The sequence below is a fragment of the Mastomys coucha genome, unplaced genomic scaffold, assembly GCF_008632895.1.
Source record: "Mastomys coucha isolate ucsf_1 unplaced genomic scaffold, UCSF_Mcou_1 pScaffold12, whole genome shotgun sequence".
Taxonomy (NCBI): domain Eukaryota; kingdom Metazoa; phylum Chordata; class Mammalia; order Rodentia; family Muridae; genus Mastomys; species Mastomys coucha.
In genome coordinates this window covers 82893710-82915088 of record NW_022196894.1, presented here as the reverse complement: position 1 = coordinate 82915088, position 21379 = coordinate 82893710, and positions in this window count along the sequence as shown.

The following is a 21379-nucleotide window of genomic DNA, read 5'->3' as shown; positions in this document are numbered from 1 at the left end:
CCTAGGAAGAGCACATTTTATCTTCACGAGGCTTTGCAAGAAGGGTCAGGGAAGTGGAGAGTAGCCCTTCTCCAAAAGTCTGCTGGAGATGAGGCATGAGGCGTCTCCTTCCCATCCCTCAAACACAGCACTCAGATATCTCTGCTCCCATCTTACCCTTCAGGAGAACTGTGATTCTCTGGGAATCGACAGCCTTATCTACAGCTAAGTAGAGCATCAGACCACGAAGTATCTGCTTCACAGTGAGGTGGAGGCAAAAAAAAAAAAAAAAAAAAAAAAGCAAATGGGGAAGAGCTCATTCAACTCAGCCAGGATCAGCCAAGCTCAGAAGACCAGGACAAGTGCAGGCTCTTTGATGCCACCTAGTGCTGACAACTATATCGGGTCTTTGGAGCACTGGCTCCTAAGTTGCACCCAGGAACACTAGCCTCCATCTCACTTAAAGCCTGGATCTGGTAAAAAGAGATCGCCATTCCCTGCGTAATAGATGGAACCATGGGCATCTAACAGGAAAGACAGTTTGTGGAAGAAGCATGCACTGACAGCTCTTGAGCTTACCAGTGTTTTCCACAAGAACTCTGTAGAACAAACAGTCCATTTTATCACCAATACCACTTTCCTTGCTGTATCATAACCACACAGAAAGAAATATTGAGAAGGCTTGGGTCTTTAATACACTCATCTTTTGTTGCTTTAAAATCATATAATGATGGAGCCCTGCCAGGCCCTAAAGCTTTGCATAGTCGGTCTCCAGTTTGTTGGCTCCATGGGAGAAATTCCTTTCTCAACCCTAGGAAAACAATGAACAAGGAAACATGAGCACACAAGCAAGAGTATTTTCCTTTTCTCATGTCTGACTTCAGCTGTCTGAGTTAGTTTTCCAGGGCTACGGCTTAAAGCACCAAATGGAGCCCGAAGACACAGTGAAGAATCAAAATGTCTACAGAATCCCAATCCCTGACTTCTCCTGGCTCTGGTGTGGCTGCCATTCCTCTGTCCTTTGGCTTGCAGCTACATCTTTTCTGTCATGCCTGTGTGCTGGGTGGCATTTTATCAATATTTCTGTTTTCACATGGTTTTCCCTCTTATGAGGATCATCAAATTTAAGCATGTGCAATCACATAATCCTTATGTGATTGCACATGTGAATACCCTATTTCCAAAGAAGGTCACTTTCTCATGGACAAAGGAACAGACATCAACTATGTCCATAGAGACCACAACTCACCACCCTTCCATCATCCTGTTTGGCTAAGAAGAATCTAAGACAAAGGAAGAATCTGACAAAATCAGAGTTTTATGACAATGCATTATGTCAGTTCTCAAAGCAATTTAACACCACTTTACTGATTTCCTCCTCCAACAGTGTCTCTGAGAAACACAGACCATACAGTTAGCCATATAGTTACCCCATGCTTGCTGGCCAAGAAGCCTACCAAACATATTACAGCCAAGAATTCCTCACCAAGTAAGGAATAAATCTGTCTTCTCCAGTTTCCCCAAACACAGACATGTGTCTGTATGCATGCACCACACACACACACACACACACACACACACACACACACACACACACACACACACATGAAAGAGAAAGAGAGAGAGAAAGAGAATGATGGATGGACAGACTAAATATCAGAGTAATTCTATAAATACAAATCAAATATCACATAAAATCCACTTGATTTTTCCTTATCATTTTACCTCAGTTACTGCCTTTTCCTTCCTTGACAATAACAGTCCTTCCAATATTGAGAACTTAGGCTATTTGAAATAGTTCATTTTACTTAATATGTCTGGATGACATTACTATTAGAAGAATACATGAAACAAGTTTAAAAGTTTAACATTTGTATCAAAATGGAGGGAAAGTGTCTAGAGCTATTGTCAAAATGAAGAAATCTATTTTATCTACCTTCTAAGTCACAAGTTCTTATGAAACATCAACATTGTTGATGAAGGCAGCAAATTAGATTTTCTTTGGGGGTGATATGGCAGATGATAAGAGCTGACTTGGAAAGAACTCAGGAATGAGAAGTGGGAGTATAAAAAGCAAGAAAAAGAGCTGAAGCAAAAAGAAACAAGACTAGGTAAAAGCTCCAGAAACAGCAGCCAACAGCAGTCCCAGCTGGGACCCAGTTCTACCTCCACTACTACTACAGTAACTGACAGAGTGGTATCTTCTCCCCATGGAAATGAGGGTTACAAAATCAGCAGACTGGAGAGGCTTAGAGTTTTCAAAACCTATTTTAATTGTGGTTCTTAAATTCATCAATGTCCCTTCTAGCCCACCACCCACCAGAGGTAGGGGAAAAGAAAGGTTAATACAAAATGAGGTTTTTGACCTGTTTAGGAATAGTTCTTTGAGGGAAATTTTCATCTTCATTGATAGCAGTCCAGTCCACTAGCAAAATACCAAACATGAATCAGTAGTAGCAGCTCCATCCAGAAGAAACCACAAGGTTCTGCCAACCGGCATGAGTCTGCAGAAGTGGCAAGAAGTACCTGGAACACCATCACAAATCTATGAAGTTATGATTGATCAGTGAAGAAAGCAAGGCGAACTAATTCAAGAGCATTGTCAGAGAAGACCGGCCTCAGCCAAGCTGAAAGATAAACAGCAAACTGTTGCAAGGTGAACAAATGCAACTGCATTATCCATGTGTGTTGGGTTATATTTATACTCTTTCCAAACATTACTTGTCCTCTCCAGCAAAACATCACATGCCTTTTTACCAGGCAACTTCCAGAAAAACACTGTATGTATGTTTGCTCTCAGCAAAACATCCTCTCATAAGACAGTTTTCATAAAAACATCACAAAACACAACTGAGTCCCCAATGAAATCAGAAATTCCCATTTTACTCCAGAGAGCTGCCAGGGGCTGGATACATTGAGCAGGAACAGCAAAGGCCCTAGGTGTAGAAACAGACATGTGCTACAGGAACACAAAGCTGCTATTTCCTGCTCAGATAACAGATTCCAAAAGGGAAGAAGGCATAAGATTAACTTCAATAAACACCACACACTAATCCTTAGCTTATATCATGAGTACTGAGTGTTTATATGACTACTGTACTACCTAATCTTTACATACTCATATTCTCATATGTTCTTTTTCTTGGACAATGTAGTAGAGGGTTTAAGAAAAAAGAGGCAACATTCAGCATAGATAAGTGTGGCTACACAGAAAGCATGGAAAGGATTTGTTCTTGGAGTTTGTTAGATTTGTAATCACTGTGACTCACTTTCAAGAGAGAAGTTTTAAACATTAAATGCTTCCAATATTAAAAAACTACAGAGATAATTTTTGGCACTGGTAGATGGATTTGTAGGTTTACACATAGTTTACATGGAGCAAGATAATGTCAGTTGAGGAATAGTGAAATGATGAGAACTTTGGCATCACAAGACTCAATAGGCTTCAAACCTAGACCATCAGCAATTATAGACGTGAGGAAGACAAGCTCTCAGAGCCTCAGTTCTCTGCCACATACAATTATGGAATTAACTTAGCTAATTTTTGTGAAGATTTAGTATCGTTATTTTTTTTTCAATGTCAGCATAATAAATACTAATTTTTATTGTACTCCATATGGGAGAAATGCTCAGCTAGGAAGAGCGCCTGCTGATGGGATGCTGGATGAATCACCTTGAGCTGTGTACATTTCATAGTACATAAACAGTTGTTTTTATACAGAAAACAAGCTGTATTGAATAATAAATTGAAAGGCAAATTGGAGGTGGAATATTTTATTCATACTTAATGGGGTATACACAGTTCATACTTATTCCAAACCAACAAATTTAGCACAGGGCACATATTTTAATGAAACTTTATAACCACAGGAGCAAAAAGATTGAACATGTATTTATGGAATATCACCACAGTTCCTAAGCAACAAGACATTGTTCGAACAGAAACAAAAGTAGATAATTACAGATATGGGTATTTTTGGCCTTCTGTGTCTAACGATAGGTATCAGCAAGAAATAGAATACTAAAGTCATCTTCGCATGTAGGTAAAGTAAAAGCAGTTTGATGTTGCCTATGACTAGGACACCTGAAGGTTGCAACATTCACTGTCCTTCCATCAAGTCCTATGCAGTGATGCCCTCCTGATGATTCAAAGGATGTCCCCTGTGCTGATTTCTGTAAGAACGTGGTATCAGAGCTGATAGAGTTTCAGTCAGTGATGACTGAATCAATGGGACTCTAGATTCTTCAACTCAGAGCACTAAACCAGCTACTATTTTTTAGGGTCTAGCTCATTTCTCTACTGATATAAAAGGGCAAGAGCAAGAGCTAGAAAAAGTATTTCTTACTATTGTGAATAAATTTTAAAAAACAAAAGTGAATTCAGAAACTAAAATAAAAAAGTAAGTAAGTAAAATGTTTAGGGGTGAGAACAGTGTTGGGAATCTGATGCATTCTACACGGCAGTGGTGAGCTCTCAAGGTGGAGTCAGGATGGAGAGGATTTCACACATTAAAACTAAAAGCACTATAGGAAACATAGTAACATTCTGTAAACTCAATGGAAGCAACAAACAGTATCCTCACTTCTGAAAACTACCTCATGTTATAATGTCTGTAAATTGAAATTAATTAGGAAATTTGACTATACACATTGGCTCTTACCCGAACAATTGTACTCATGTTAGAAATGCCTTGGAAAGATTACAGGAGTAATTATTGCAGCATGTTTCTTCAGCACAACAAGACTGATAACAGTCTAACAGCAACAGAAGGGATGATGGGTAAATATGTTACTGGAAACTAAAGCAATACAAATCTGCAAATAGAGGAAAGTGTGGAAACTAGAGATGTATGTGTCAGTGAAAAAATGTCTGTGAAGCATAATAAGTAAAAAATAAATCAAGGTATAGGATGATATCATTCATAAGGATTTAAGAATTATAAAATATTCCTATACATTTATCAATATATGATAGCAAGCTATAGATACAAGTTCAGGTCAATATGGAAACTTTTGTATGGGAGGAGTGGGATAGGACTGAGCGGTTGCTTGCACACACACACACACACACACACACACACACACACACGCACGCACAAGCACACACACACACAAGCACACACACACACAAGCACACACACACACACACACACACCAATAAGAATAAAAGAAAGATAGGTTGTCAATTTGAGGGGGGAGTCGGAGGAGCTCTAGGGGTTACCTCGAAAGGGTAGGAGGGAGGAAAAGGAACGGGGGAAGTAATGTAATTCTATTTGAATTAAAATGTGTTAAAATATAAATTATATTACTTAAAAATTATCAATCATTTTCTTCAAAATATTGAGATTTGACAAGAAGTGATTGAAAAATTTACATGTGTTCTTTATGTTATTCACCACATTTTCTTAAAGCCTGGAGTACATACTAACAGCGAAAACAAAAGATCAAATTGGGTCAAAGTGCTCGGAGGAATGAGGATGCAGATAATACTGAGACAGAAATGGCTGTAAGAGTGGAGAAAGTTTGCCTCAACCTACTAGCCTGCTAGCAAACTTCTGACGTTTAAACTTATTTTTACTAATTGGTTTTAGGGTAGGATTTTTTTGTCAAAGAAAATTATCAAGCAGAGAGACATGGTCACATGCCAATCTGATCTGGGCAATCTGTCAGTTCAAGTGATGGTCATTAAGGATGTGACAGATGACTTCAAGTGATGGTCATTAAGGATGTGACAGATGACTGGATCCAAAGCGTGTGGGAAAGTTTGATTCTTATAGGAAGTAAAATGAAGAAATCAGGGGCAAAGAATGGAGTATGGTGTGTAAAAATAAATTAAAAATAAAATAAAATTTAAAAAAATAGTAATACTATAAAATGAAGAAATCAAGCAGCCCAGCAAAGTCCTGACAATTTTTGCTACATACATAGTTATCTTTGTAAGGTATACTGAGAACATAATCATTCAGAATTAATTGTGTTGCAAGACAGGGTCGTGCATATCTGTAATTGCAGCACTTAGAAGATAGAGGCAGAAAGATTTATGCAAAATCAAAGCCAGTCTGATTTGTGTAGTAAGTTCTGAGCAAGCCTGGGATATTGTGTAACACTTTATTTTAACTTTCCCACACAAAGATGATTGTTTAAACACAAAATATGAATTAGAGGATTATAGGCACATATTATAACTCTTAAACGATTTGCACCAGATCATGAATGGTAGGCAATATAGGTCTATATATTGATCTCAAAATTCGCAAAACAAATCTCAGGAAGGAATTATAGCAAATTGCTTAGCAGTAATCTACTGGTACCCAAGAGAAGTTTGCTACAAAAATCCTTATGGATATCATAATCTGAGGATGTTTCTAAGTCCCTATTTAAAATGCCTTGGTATTTACACATAAAGTATGTTCATCTTTCCAGATAATGCAAATCATACCTAGTATCCAACTTAGCACCAGCTGTCCCCTTGACACGCTACAATTATCAGAGGCAGTCTCAATTGACAGATTGCTCAGGTCAGATTGGTATCTGACTATGTCTATAGGAAGGATTGTCTTGCTTTTTAACTGATTTTGGAGAACCCAGCCCACTGTGCAGCAGCATTCCTAGGCTGGATCGGAAAGTGAGCTGGGGGCAAGCCAGAGATGACCCAGTAATCAGCATTGCTCCATGGTCTCTGCTTCATTTCCTGCTCAAGTTCCTAGTGTGACTTCTCTCAAGATTGATTGTAGCTTGGAAGTGTAAATGAAATAACCTCTTTCCTCTCCTAGGTTACTTTTAATTGGAATGTTACATCATAACAATAGAAAAACCAACTAGAGTATGAGAGTTCGTAACAATGCTTGATACCATCTAGACTGCACCTAAATCATGGTTCTATTGTATTAATTAGGAAGAACAGTACGCATGCTCAGTCAAATGAGAATTTTCCCCATAGGGTTTCTTTCTGTGGTTGATTAACTCTGTGGATGCAGAACCATGGGCATGGAAAACTGACCAAACTTAAATTTTATTGCTGTCAAATGTCAATGTATAAAATTTACCAAAATTACCAAAAAATTATGAACTCCACGTAACTTCCTGCATGCTCACCTGAGGCTGATGGTCAGGAGAGTGACCAAAGACACCACCTTGTCATGATTTCACTGTCATTTTTCTTCTGGAAGACCTTTTTCTTTACAGATAATTCAGTAATTGCAATCCCATTACTCCTTAAGTAGGAATATGTTCACACTAAGTGGTCATACCTTTATTATCATGTGTTTTATCGTTCCTTTCTCTAGCGTATATTACTTTTCCCAGAAATATTATCTAATAATCCCACCATTTCACAGCTCACTAACACCTGTACATGAAATGAGCATATTGAAGTTGAATGGAGAAAGAAATTCAAATAAAAAATCATATTATCTTGGAATCAATTTTACTAATGTTAAATACATGGAGGAACAATGCTTTAGAATGGAGTTTGAAGATCTTAAAAGGTACCATCCCTATTCCTTGCATAAACCATCATTTAGACATCAACTCTCCTTTCCCAAGTGTTGAGAGGAGTTTCAAATCAAGTCAATAAAGGTCAGCTACCCAAACACACAGGAGGACTAGAGACATATGACACTTACTCTACTACTTATGTAGAATAAGCAAAATAATCTCCAAACATGTCCATGTGTGTGTGTGTTCATGTGTGGAAAGAAAGAGAAACAGAGAGAGACAGAGAGATGGGGAGACAGAGAGACAGAGACAGACACAGACAGGGACAGAGAGACAGAGAAACATAGAGAGAGAGAGAAGTTAACATGAGAAACGAGATGAATGGCATATTTGGGGTGGGGCACTGTACTTACAGGTGTCTTTGTGAAATGGAAGCAGAAAGAACCCATGCAGAGAAGATGCCATGGACTAATCAAAGAATGTAGAGAATATGGACCCATGATCAAAGAAATATGTGTGGTTTTTAAGGACTTGCCGAAGAGCTGGCTCAGGAGATAAAACCACTATGAAATACCCTGGCAACCTGGGTTTGACCTCACATTAAAAAGCAGGGTATATCCAAAGAGTACACATGGAGGGACCCATGACTCCAGCTGCATATGTAGCAGAGGATGGCCTTGGCAAATGGGAGAAGAGGCCCTTGGTCCTGCAAAGACTTGATTCCCCAGGACAGGGAAGTGGGAGTGGGTGGGTTGGTGAGCAGGAAGGGAGGTGAGGTAGGGGGGTTTTGGAGGGGAAATGAGGAAAGGGGATAACATTTGAAATGTAAATAAAGAATATATCTAGTAAATTTTTTTTTTTTTTAAAAAAAGCAGGGTATGAGGACTGGTATCTATAACCCTAACTACAGCACTGTTATCAGGAAAATTGGTCTAGATAGTAGCAGTTTGAGGGTAGGTAGTAGGTAGTTTGAGGTCAGAAGACCAAAAACAAAACAAACAAAAACCAAGAGCAAGCCTACCTTAAGAGAAGGCAGAAAAGCACCCACTCCTGGAAACTTAACATTTCACCTCTGTACACATGTGCTTCCGACTTTCCATTGTATTCATAGATTAATCCATTCCTCAACTTTCATCAGAGAAATTTCTATAGACAGTATATTAACACAAAGACCTACACTGGCCAAGGTACAGAGAATAAGAGACTAGGGAGGTGGACACAAAGTCCAACCCCTACTCAAGGAGCTATTAGCAAATGACAACTGCAGCAAGTGGAAGACTCCACTTTCTCTGAGTATAGCTTGTGGCACATCAGCCATGATTTAAAAGGAGGACACAAAGTTGGGTGGGTAGGGTAGGTAGTGGATCTGAAAGAAATTCAGAAAGAAAGTGAACACAATGTTCTACAAAATTCTCCAATTATTAAGCAAAGCAAAAGAGAAAAAAATTTTAAAAAAAAATGAGGCAAAGAAAGAACTCAGTGAAGATGACTCTTACTTCAGGAACCTTCCTACACTGGGATATGCCTTGCTTTCTACAGCACTTCTTTGAAGAGACTACATCTGTGCTCTCAGGCATGGTCTCTTTTTCTGGGCACCCTGGCCATTTAACCCTCATTCTTCAAACTCTATTGAAATATCTTTGTTAAACCCCAATTCTGCTTCATTTTTTTTTAAAAGGCAAACAATGAAAAGGCAATAGAACAGATGTGCCTTTGTCGTTTACAGAAGGAATGCAGCTGCAAGATCTAATTTAGAGCCCTTTTCAAATTAATTAAATTCATTTGTAGACAATTTCACTGAGTACACAGAGAATATAGACCATTCTATCCCTGACCTCCCTACAACTCTTGTCTACTTCTCTTCTCCCTAAAAATCTCTCTCTCATGTTCCTTTTGTTCTGTAAACCACTAGAGACCTTGGTATAACCATGATATCCAATGACACCTGATGGGCTCAGCAGGGAGCATGCAACTAAACAGTGATTTCTCCTCTCCCAGAGGCTATCCATAGCTGATAGTTCAGAAGTAAAGGTAGGCTCTTTGGTACCCCACTTTATCCGTGATAGTGTATGTCAACTTGACACACACTAAAGTCATTTGGAAAGTGGGATTCTCCACTGAGAAAATACCTCCACAAGATTGGCCAGTAGGCAAGTCTGTATTTTCGTAATTAGTGATTGATATATAGGGGTCCAGCTTATTGGTATCAGTGTTACCCCCTGGGCAGATGGTCCCAGGTGGTATAATAAATCATGCTGAGTTAGGTCATGAGGAGCAAGCCAGTAACCAGGGCTCCTCCATGGCTTCTGCTTATGTTTCCACCTCCATATTCTTGCCCTCAGTGATGGATGTGACCTAAAAGTTGAAAGCTGAAATAAGCTCTTCCTTTCTCAGTTTCCTTTTGGTCATGGTGTTTTATCCCAGCAATAGAAACCCTCACTAGGACATCATCTATGACCAACTGTTGACAAGACCAGACTTCTGTGGAATCAGTGCAGATGAGTCTTATGATGTAATAATTGTAACACTTGTAACATGTCTAGAGAATGCCATTTTGCATCTATATACTCTATCTTCCAGCTCTTACTTCCTTTCTCCCCCCAATATTCCCAGAATTTTAGTGGAAGTAGCTTCTTCAGGACTGGGTACATAACTGTGGCTTTCCTCTTCAGTCTGGGCAGCGATGGATTTCTGTATTTCACTGCTGTTCATTATAGAGAAAGGCTTCCCTGATGAAGTCTAGGAGCCACATTTTTGTATGTGTATAAGCATATACATAACCACAGCATTTATATTTATTTGTTTTTCTTTTGAAATTAGATATTTTCTTTATTTACATTTCAAATGTTATCCCATTTCCTGTTTTCCCCTCTAAAAACCTATGCTCTCTCCCCTCCCTCTGCTCACCAATCCACCCCCTCTCAATTCCCTGTCCTGGCATTCCTATACTGGGGCATTGATCCTTCACAGGACCAAGGGCCTCTCCTCCCATTGATGTCTAAAAAGTCCATCCTCTGCTACATATGCAGCTTGAGCCATGGGTCCCTCCATGTGTACTCTTTGGTTGGTGGTTTAGTCCCTGGGATTTCTAGGAGTACTGGTTGGTTCGTATTGTTGTTCCTCCTATGGGGCTACAAGCTCCTTTAGCTCCTCCATTGGGGACTTTGTGCTCAGTTCAATGATTAGCTGAGAGAATCCACCTCTGTATTTGTCAGGCACTGGCAGAGCCTCTTAGGAGACAGGTACATCATACTCCTGTCAGCAAGCACTTCTTGGCATCCACAACAGTGTCTGGGTTTTGTGACTGTATATAGTATGGATTCCCAGGTGGGGCAGTCTCTGGATGGTCTTTCCTTCAGTCAATTTAGTAGTGTGTCACTTCAGTTACTGTGGTGGTTTAGATAGGTGTCGTCCCCATAGACTCGCATGTTTGAATGCTTGGCCCATAGGGAATGGCACCATGAGGAGCGTTAGGCGGTATGGCCTTGTTGGAGTAGGTGTGGCCTTGTAGGAAGTATGTTAGTTTATGGGATCGGTTCTATAGCTCAAAACGATGCCTAGTGGCTTACAGTGTCACTTCCTGCTGCCTGCCAATTCAGGCGTAGTACTTTCAGCTTCTTCTCCAGCACCGTGTCTCCTGCATGCTGTCAAGCTTCCCTCCATGAAGATAATGGACTAAACCTCTGTAACTGTAAGCTAGCCCCAATTAAATGTTGTCCCTTATAAGAGTTGCTGTGGTCATGGTGTCTCTTCTCAGCAATAAAACTCTAAGACTATTATATACTAGTAATAAGTTCCCTGCTTGAGCTTATGACAGCTATAGACTTCAGATGTTAGTATGACTTATAGTACCAGGCACAGGTCCTCCCTAAGAGGACACTAATACAACAGTTCCAAAATATAATTAGAGGGCAGTTAGTTACCCCTACCACAGTCAAACCACTGTTGCACAGGTAAGTATATTTATTGCACAGGCTGGGCCTTTGGTTCATAAGCTTCATAGTTGTGCTACAAGATAATGAATGTGTGCTAGTTTAAACCACAAAACCTCTTTGGTTAATAACAACAGGAAATCCATGTCTAAACACTATGGGGGGACACATGCCATATTCTCAATATCTCTGATAGCTAATATTTTTCCTATTATTGTTTGTGATTTCTCTAGAGATTTTGTAATTTTGCCATTGTTCATTTCTAGACATTGTACAGAAATGAGCTTTTCGTTCTGCTGCCATCATGCCTCCAATTAGAGAACCTGAAAAGAATAAAAATAAATTTTTAAAAATGCTGAAAATTCCTCAGTCTCAAAAATAAAAACAAAAAGCAAAAAAACAAAACAAAACAAAAATCAATTGCAACTCCTGTAAACTTGTTCCATGTGAGGAGTGGCAGCTTCCAGGGAGCAACTAAGAAACTCGAAATAATAACATTCACTCTTACAGAAAGGTGGGCGGCTGCTCTGGCAAGACAGCCAAAGCTTCTGGAGCGCTGTGCAGAAGGAAAGGCAGAGGAAACAGCGTGCATGGTCCCATTTGTTTCTTTTCTTTGGATTCTGGATACTGTAAGAAATCTCGGTTTAAAATATAAACAATGCCTTATTTTGTTGCTGTTTTCTACCTAGGAACACTAAATTGAACATGCAAAATGATATGATTGCTTTTCTTAATTGCTCCAACACATTCAGAACACAGTATTCAAATTTTCTGCAGAGCTTCCCAGTACTTTAAACTTAAAGTAAATGCCTGGGAAGAAACTGAAATTAGACCATAGGAAAAGAATTTTGCTTTAACAATGGTTAGACCACCTTATATTTTACATATACTTATATGTATGTGTCTATATATATCATATATATATGATTTTGTAACTGACAATGCCCTTTTGCCTTGCTTCATTGATCTGAGTCTTTAAGACTCCTGTCAGTAACAAGCTAACCTTCACCCAATGTCATGATTGTCCAGCCCAGAACAATTTTCTCTACTTACAAAATTGAGAGACTTAGGAAATTTCTAAGAATTTTCCCTGTCAATCATCAAGTTTTCAGAGAGTCATGGCAAACAATGCAGCTAAGTTTAAATTGGTTGGATGGAGAAATAAATATCGTGTGCTGTTAACATTGAAGATTATAAATTTTAAAAGACAATGCCCTAGAAAAAAGTTGCTATCAACCCATGACATGTATTCAACCTCATTTCTTTGTGAGTCTTTAAATAGCTTTCCAGACACACACACATATAGTTAGAAAAGAAAGCCTGTTTTATGTGAATATAAAACAAGAGACCAAATAAAATATTCATAATGCCAAGCTTGCGTCCTTCAATATATGCTCTTTCTAGAATACCAAATATAATGAACACTCCAATTAGAAGGGTCTTTCTATTCCATTCATATTTTACATTACCTGTGTGCCTGTATGCTATATATAGCTGCCCTTTCCTCATATAACCTTCAGCTGTCTTGGATGATTTTTAAAGCTCTCTTCCCAACTGCTTAAAGCCTTTTAGTGTTAAATAAGCCCTCCCTGACATTTACAAGGCATACCATTTACAAACGTGCACTGCTGTCTTCATGTTTATCCTCCATCCATTGCCATAAAATGTGACGTTTAATGCTTTATTGATTATTGCTGCAGTAACAAGTGACACTTTTAATGGGCAATTTTCTCTTCAGGCCTTCATCCTGATACATATAAAATAATCATGTATATTTTATGTTTAAAAATGGAAATTCCATGGACTGATAATCCTAAACCACTTCCTTTGGTTTATAAACTATATAATATCATATTACATCAAATATAAAATAGCATATTATTGTATAATCATAAGTAAAAATAAAAATATTGGAGTGTACCATAGACTGTCTTCCACAGGCAACAGTTGCTTGTTTGTTTGGGTAGTTAAGACATTTTTTCACTAGTGTTGAACTCATTAAAAAATTTACTACTCCTTGTACTAGCATATATAATCTGTTTATATGCAGATTATAAGAGCTGTGGGGGTCAGTGTATTCTGTCTAGTTTTAGACAATTCCTTCAATGAGGAAACAGAGGATAAGAGAAAAAACAATTCTATCTTTGTAGTTTAGAAATTGGACATATGTCTTGTAATTATAAGCTTTTATTCATTTTTACTAGATAATTTCTTTGTCATCATAATTAAAATTAGGCAACGGGCTTTGGGGATTAATGCATTCGTGTTAATTAGATTCAAGAAGCCCAAAACCCAATCAAAGTTTTATCTGTATGCCGCATGATACTACTGTGATTGTCCAGTCACTCAAAAAGGAAGACTTATGGGTCAATCTTTTAATGTTCACTCAGCTCCTAGCATGGTGTTTATGCCTTGAATCCCAGCACTCAGAACTCAGAAGCAAGTATATCTTTATGACTTCATGACCAGCCTGGCCTATGTCACAAGTTCTAGGCTATGCAGAGCTACACAATAGGAACACTTTCTTCTCTTTCAGAGAACAGGTGTTCAGGTCCTAGCACCTGCATGATGGATCACAGTCATTTATAACTCCAGTTATACAGGATCCAAAACCCTCTCCTGGCCTTTATTGGTTCCAGGCATACATATGATATGCAGACAAACAGGCAAATACTCATATATGCAAAAGGAAAATGAAAAAAAATCTCTAAAGCAAGTTCACTCATTTTTGTTTTACTTCATATCTTTTTAGTATATAATTATAAAATCCATTAGTCTTAAAGAGAACAGCTCAAGCCTTTCCAGGAAACTCTATATGCCCTTTCAGTCCGTACTCTCTTGTGTCTTAGACTGCAAATGTTATCTTTAGGTTTTTTTCAATTTTCAAGTGATGATTTCTAAAAGAGAGTATAAATTCTACTGTGAGAGCTGGCACACTATACCATATCAGCTACTGACTCTTCAGCTAATGATTCATTACTGTCTCCTAACTTGACAGCTGGTTGAGGACAGCCTTGTAGAGAACAGGGCCCAGGAGAGCAGAGAGAAGGATGCAGAACAGCAGCTCTATCCACAAAGGACACATATCAGAGGGATACCCACAAGAGGACTCTACCCAGAAGCAGGCTGGCATATGAGAAAATATTCAGAAGAGAGAGAGGAAGAGGAGGGAGACGACTGAAGAGAGGATGGAGGGCAGATGACAGCATGAAGTGTCCCCATTAGGCAATCCCACACACTGAGCTCAGTCCTATTACTGATGCTGTAACAGAAAACTGCCACATGCTAAAAATGATGAAAACGACAGTGTAGGCACAGGTCAAATCATTCAAGCCGCATCCATACTGAACATCACAAAAGTGCTATATTTCTTGATTTGCAAGCTCCAAGAAATATGCAGACACATATATGTATCATCAAGACTACACAGGAGTGAATTGTATCGATTTAAAAATATTAGATTATGATTTTAGAATTCACTCAATTTCCTTATTTCAACTCAGTATTCCTGCATTGCTTATAAAGTGAACAACATGAAGAATGCCTGTTTATAAATGCCATTTTTAAGGAAAATCAATAACCATTATATGCTTTCTGCCATCCTTGGCTCTCTGAGAAGATATGAATATATTCATCTAACAGGTGTTGTGTGAATCTAGAACTCCAGGAAGGGGATTGAATAAAAGAATTTACAGAATATGAATCAAATAAGAGAAAATAATATCAGCTGTACCACACAAATGCCTGTTATAACAATACATCTCATTGTTTCTCCAGTTTGCTGTAGGTAGGGTACGGCCTATAGACAATGATTTCATATACTGTTCAGTAAACACTCACTAACTATATTGTAAGAAGAGCTCATGTTGGGTGCTACACACAGCAGCAAATTTGAAAGGAGTAATTCCTGATGTGGGAGTGTACACTACAGTGGAGTAGTGTGGTTCAGAGACAAACAGGAGTCCAGCATCAACTCATCATGTAGCTCACTGAAGCAAGCAGGAAAAATAGAAGCTTAAAGAGTGAACAACAATTTGCTAAACAGTTGTGTTAGCCACATTCTCTAGAGGAACAGGCTGATAAAATAAATGCATTTAAAATGATTGTGTTAGGTTATCTTGATGAATGTGGTCTGAATGATCCAACAATGACTAGCTCACAATAGGGAAGCCAAAATTCCAGAATTTGCTCAGTCTTTAAATATTGATGGCATATCAATCCCAATCAGGCACAAATGGCCTGAAGGATTTCTGGAGAACTGATTATTATCAATCTATTTTAGACCCCAGAGAACCTGGAATCAGCATCAGCAGATGTAGAAACCAAGTAGACAAACTTGGTGAGAGTGAAGGCAAGCAGGCAAAATTCAAGCTTCTATTTTTTTTACCTCCCTTTAGCTATGCTATCACTGGATCGTGCTACCCACATTTAAGGTAGGTCTTCCCACTTCAAATAATCTGGCCAAGAAAATCCTTCACAAGTCTATGTCTAGACTTGGCAACCACAAGAGCTGTACCATTGAACAGCATAGGACCTCCTATGTTAAAAAAATGTATTTGCTGTCTACTTCATTGCCTCCAATGTGCTCTGTATTTCAGTTTTATTTTTAAGAGTCAATGGGGCCAAGGACATAAAATGGAGTGATCAAAAGGAAACCTAGGGTAAATGATTAAACTGAAGTAAAATATGTACATTATTATGAAAACAAGATTTATGCCTACAGCACTCATCAGCACTGAAGGAGATCCACATCCTGCTAGCTCTGTTCCAGAGTCAGGACTATGTCACACTGTCCCTTCCAGAACCGTACCAGACCTGGCATAACCTCATGGAGAACCAATCAGAAATTTCTACCTTTTCCAATTGGCCCTTTCTTGACCTCATAGCCTTCTTAAATGAACTCACTTCCTGTATGGGCTTTGTATATAGCAACCCTGGTATTGTCCTCTATCCACAGATATTGATCCCTTTCGATATCCCTGTGTTTGGGTGTATACAGAATTTTTCGTAATGACGCTACACTTGGATCATCTTTGGGGCTACCTTGAGAATGAATCATTCTGACCAACATTACAGAACACCTTATAGACAAGGGTGAGGACTCCTTCCCACCCCACCCCACCCCTGTTGCTTGGGAGTGACTTGGTTCTGTAAAGCAGCCCGGACAGGCTGCAAGCTGGAGTTGAGCACCTGCTGTGTGGAGGAGTCCTGACTGCTGCTCCTTAGATGAAAGACTTAGCAGGTCTCATGCTTATGTTAAAAGTTTACTGGATCTTCCTTTCAAGATCTCCTTCTGGTCTGGTGTTAATGGATTTTCTCCTGTTTATGTTAAGATGAGCAAGTTTCCAATTCCTCTGGGTCTGGTTCCTAGCATAACTATAAATACTGAGTGAATTTCAGTAAAGCTCTCTCTTATCACTTCTACCTGGAGTCTGTGTCTTTCCTTATTAACGGCTTGCCTTCCCAGGACCCAATTAACCCAGTTGGTATATTTACCCACGGAGGAAGAGAGACCGTCCGGGCCGGTCCCCTTCACAAGGGCACTGAGTCCATTGCTGATATTGAACCCATATGCCTTCCCAGATAATCTCAGTGAATGATCAAGCACACTGACACAAAAGAAACTCCACTGTTTCCAAGCAGGACACTTCTTTGATAGTGATTTGATTTGAGAACTTTGCATAACTATATTATAGTCTAAGAGTCTTCTATCCAACTTTCTCTCCTTTGCCAGGGGCCAGCCCTGGCTGTTCTTCTTTTGGGTTCTCTTTTGACGATAGCCAAGGGGGAAGAGCTTCTGTGGAGGCAAGACTTGCTCTTTCAAGAGATCAATGGTTGTCTTTCCTATAATAAAACATTTACCTGTCTTAAGTCTAAGTTACTTTGCAGTGATAGCTGACCTGCCTGAGTGCCTCTGAGGCCAGAAACTGCAGTCTCTACACCTCATAGTAAAACAGCAGGGAGCTAAGTAAAAAGATTTATTTCTTTGATGAATCATCCAGAAACCTTTCTGGATATACCAGTTAACTCTTTGTGAACCAGAAAGGAAGGAAAGGAAGAGAATTAAGATGCTCTATACAGGTAAATATGCATAGATACATATACATTCAAACACTCCTATACCCATACTGTGGCCGGGCCTAGCTGTCTGTCACAATCAACTCCACAGATATTCATGCATGTACATATACCTATACATGTACATATATATTTGGATGGATGGATGGGACAGAGTTTATCAAGCCAAACATTCAAATAAAAATTTTATTTCTTTTCGCTGGTCTTTTTATACTTCCTTAGAATAGTCTTTAAAACATTACCTTAGAGATAAAATGTTACATAAGATGGAGCTACAGAAGGATTTTGATATTAAGTTCAAAGCAATATTTCATGGTAATATGCTCATTATAAGTTCAAAGCAACAGTTTTTCATAGCCTTGCTTTATTATAGTAGTATAATACTACTGTGACTTTTTCCTTGGAGTTAAATGTGTTTCCTTGAACACAAAGTTGTCCCAAGTCTATTTCTCTTTTTAGTATAATTATGATAGTTCATTGTGTTTCTTATTATTCAGCATTTACTTACTGTAACATTATTATATCTTTCTAGCAAAGCAACTAAACTCTCAAGATTTTCTTCCTATAATTATTTGAATCAAGTCAGGGATTCTATTGAATTATTATCCATTTGTGAATATAGCATTAATACAAGAGAGTACATCTTCATAGGTCTACAAAAATTTGTTCAAAAGGGTGGTCAATACCTAGTGGTTGTTATATATTTAACAAAAACAGCAAAAACATTAATAGCAGCAATCTTTCCTCAAATATAATACTCTTGGTTTTGCCTAAAGAAGCAAATCTATTTTAGTTCATGGCGGAACCAACTCAGGAGGATCACTTGCTAGCTTTTAGCTTTTCCTAGATGGCTCTTGGTGGTCCTTCATTCTTTCCTACCTCTCTTGTTCGATAGGAGAGATTGGCATTATGATCCCCTGTTATCCCAGCTTCTGTCTGTCTTCTTTTCCTTCATTTTTCCCTTGGCCATTTCACCTTACATGTTTTTCCTACTCTTTATGGATCTGTCCTAGTGTCTACATGACCGTCTGAGACTCTGACTAACAGCCACTTCTGGCTCTCTCCACCACCTCACCCATGCATTTCATTCCATGTCATTAGATGAGAAAAACAATTGCATGTGTGTTTTCTCACAAACCATTCCAGTGATAAAACATGCTTGGGAATATACTGCCACCCAATCGGGGGTATAGAAAATCTTGTTTATGCTGGACTTCATTACCAAGGCCTGAGATTTTGGATTAATCTTCATTTCAAATAATTTATACAGGAATTATTTTACTTTACTAACCATACAGAGCTGAATATTTGAGTCAGAATCTCTGACCATTTACTGAAGCATATGGAAATATCATAGCTGTATACCTGTCAACACAGTTTTCACTAGGAAAGCCTACACATCCACAGATGTATAATTACATTAAAGTTTGAAGAATCAGACCTGAAGTCAGTAGATCACTTGGAATATTTAAACCCAGTAAGCAAAGACTAAGTATGTCTTACTACATAGTTAATTTAATGTTAAAAATATTAGGGGTGGAAGCCATAGAACACAGCCCTTATAAGGTCCTTGGGAAAATAAAGTTGAATACTGGGGGGAAAAAGAAAACAATTGAGGATAGTTTAGTAATGACCTACCCTTTATATAAGACAGAATCCTGGGCAATACATAATTTCCTGAAGATAGAAGTGTTCTGAAAAGGCCTCATAGAGGAGACAAAGCTTGAGGCTGTGTCTTTGTTAGGATAAATTAGATAAAGTATTTAGAGAACTGGAGAGGGTGTTCTCTGTAGGAGCAGAATGTGACTTCTGCTCACTATGGACTGCAGAAACGTCAAGGAGACTTACGTAGGTGGTGGTATACAAGACTATTAAATGAAGGCTGACACTGCCCAGCCAAGAACATTCTGTTGCTGTACCTATGGAAAAAGTCCTCTAAGTTCCAAGATGAGATCTGTACCCTATTGCTTTCAGGCAGAACTCTATGGATAGCCAATAATTTGATTAAATGATTTTCAGGAATAATGTTTTGAAACATTTCTTCCACCAAATTTTGACCTTTTATTTTGTTTAATCCCCAAACAACTGTGAGTGGAGATGTTGGCAAGCACTGAATCTCTGTTTACATACCTGCCAGGCTGGCTATGGCCAGGAAAATTTGCATGTGGATAAGGTCCCTGACCAATCCATTCTACCACTGTAACATGTCTCTTCATAGTGTCAATCTTCACAATAGCTACTTAAATCCCAATAATTGGCAGACAAAACATGAAGAACTCTAACTTAGGACTGCATATCTTTCAATAATTACTGTCTATGACATATAAAGGATACCTCCAGAAAGGTAAACGCAAACTTGAGTTGGATATTAGCAAAATTATTATAATCATGAAAAATCTGTAAACCAGGATCTTACTAAATTGGCATTCTATTTAAGTTACATTAGTACAAGATATATCACTAGGCACTGAAGTTAGCAAAGACAATGAAAAAATACCACCATTTATGTGTTCACTGCTTTACTCCATGGCTCAGCTCCTTCCTGGGAACACATGTTCCTCTTTGTGGTCTATTCTTCCATTCTTATCTTCCTACCTTATACTTATTATTACATTATAATCCAATATTTTGCTGAATCTAACAATAGGGTACCCATAATGTCAACTAACTATCATTTATCTTCATATATCCTTTTATAAAAGTTCATAGTTAGAGCTTCTGAATGGATTCAGAGAAGGTGCTTGCCACCAAACTGAACATTTGAATTCAGTATGTGGGATACATAAGGTATATATATATATATATATATATATATATATATATATATATATATGCAAAGGACCTATAAGAGAAAGACAAAAAGAGAGGAGAATATATATGTATATGCATATATATATAAAATAAAAATTATATGCATGTGTATGTTTATCTTAAAATAGTCATTCTGGTTTGAGCTTCTCAGATTAAATATATGAGATGGTGAGATAACCATGCTATCTTCTTAAACTGAGAACATACAATTGATATCACTTAGACGTGGCAGACAGACACTTTATGAGGAAGAATGGATTTATCAAATTCTGCAAGGCTTTCAATTTGCCACAGTTTTACAAGCTGACTACAAAAAGATGGGTAGTGGATGTTATAAAAATATTATGAATCATTGCATTGTAAGTGATTAAACTACAGTAATAAAAATGGAAGCCTTTTAGCAGGAACTCAAGTGACTTCCAAAGGCCATAAATAAAAGTGAGAAAACATAGAACTCTGTGTACAAAGTGTTAAGGTTATTTATAAAGCTCCTCTCTGGAATAGCGGTTGAGTTCTCTCCTTTCTAAAATACAGTTTGAAACAACACAAATTGATACTGAGTTGCCCTCTTATTTGGATTTTTTAGACAAGATAAGATAGTGTCTGGTAGTGTTTTCTACCAGATAATTCATTTTGATGAAAAAAATTTACTCTACAGAGAAATGCTTCTAAATCTGTAAGATGATTTTCATCCAAACATATTAATTTTTGTTCCATGATCTTTTATGATGTTTCATGAGAGATAGTGTAATACTAAGTATGAATGAATGCCTTCATCAAGTTCTCTCATTTTTGCATTCACACATTCTTGTTGCAATGAGAAATTAACTTCTTAACAAACCATTTTATCACAGCATTAAAAGTGTGAAGTGGGCTCACCAACTGCCTGAGTCTCATGAGTCAGAAACCTCACACACGCACACACACACACACACACACACACACACACACACACACACACACACCAGAGAGTGGGTTTACTGAAACAGGCAGCAAGGCATAGCAGAATTCCCCTGCATTCATTACAAGTTCTTTCTCCTCTTGAGGTTCAGGAACGTCTTCTAGGTCAGAAAGAATTGTAGCCGTGTACTCTTCTTGCACCATAGCTAAGCAACTCCAGGAAAGAGCTTAGTCTTGTTTTT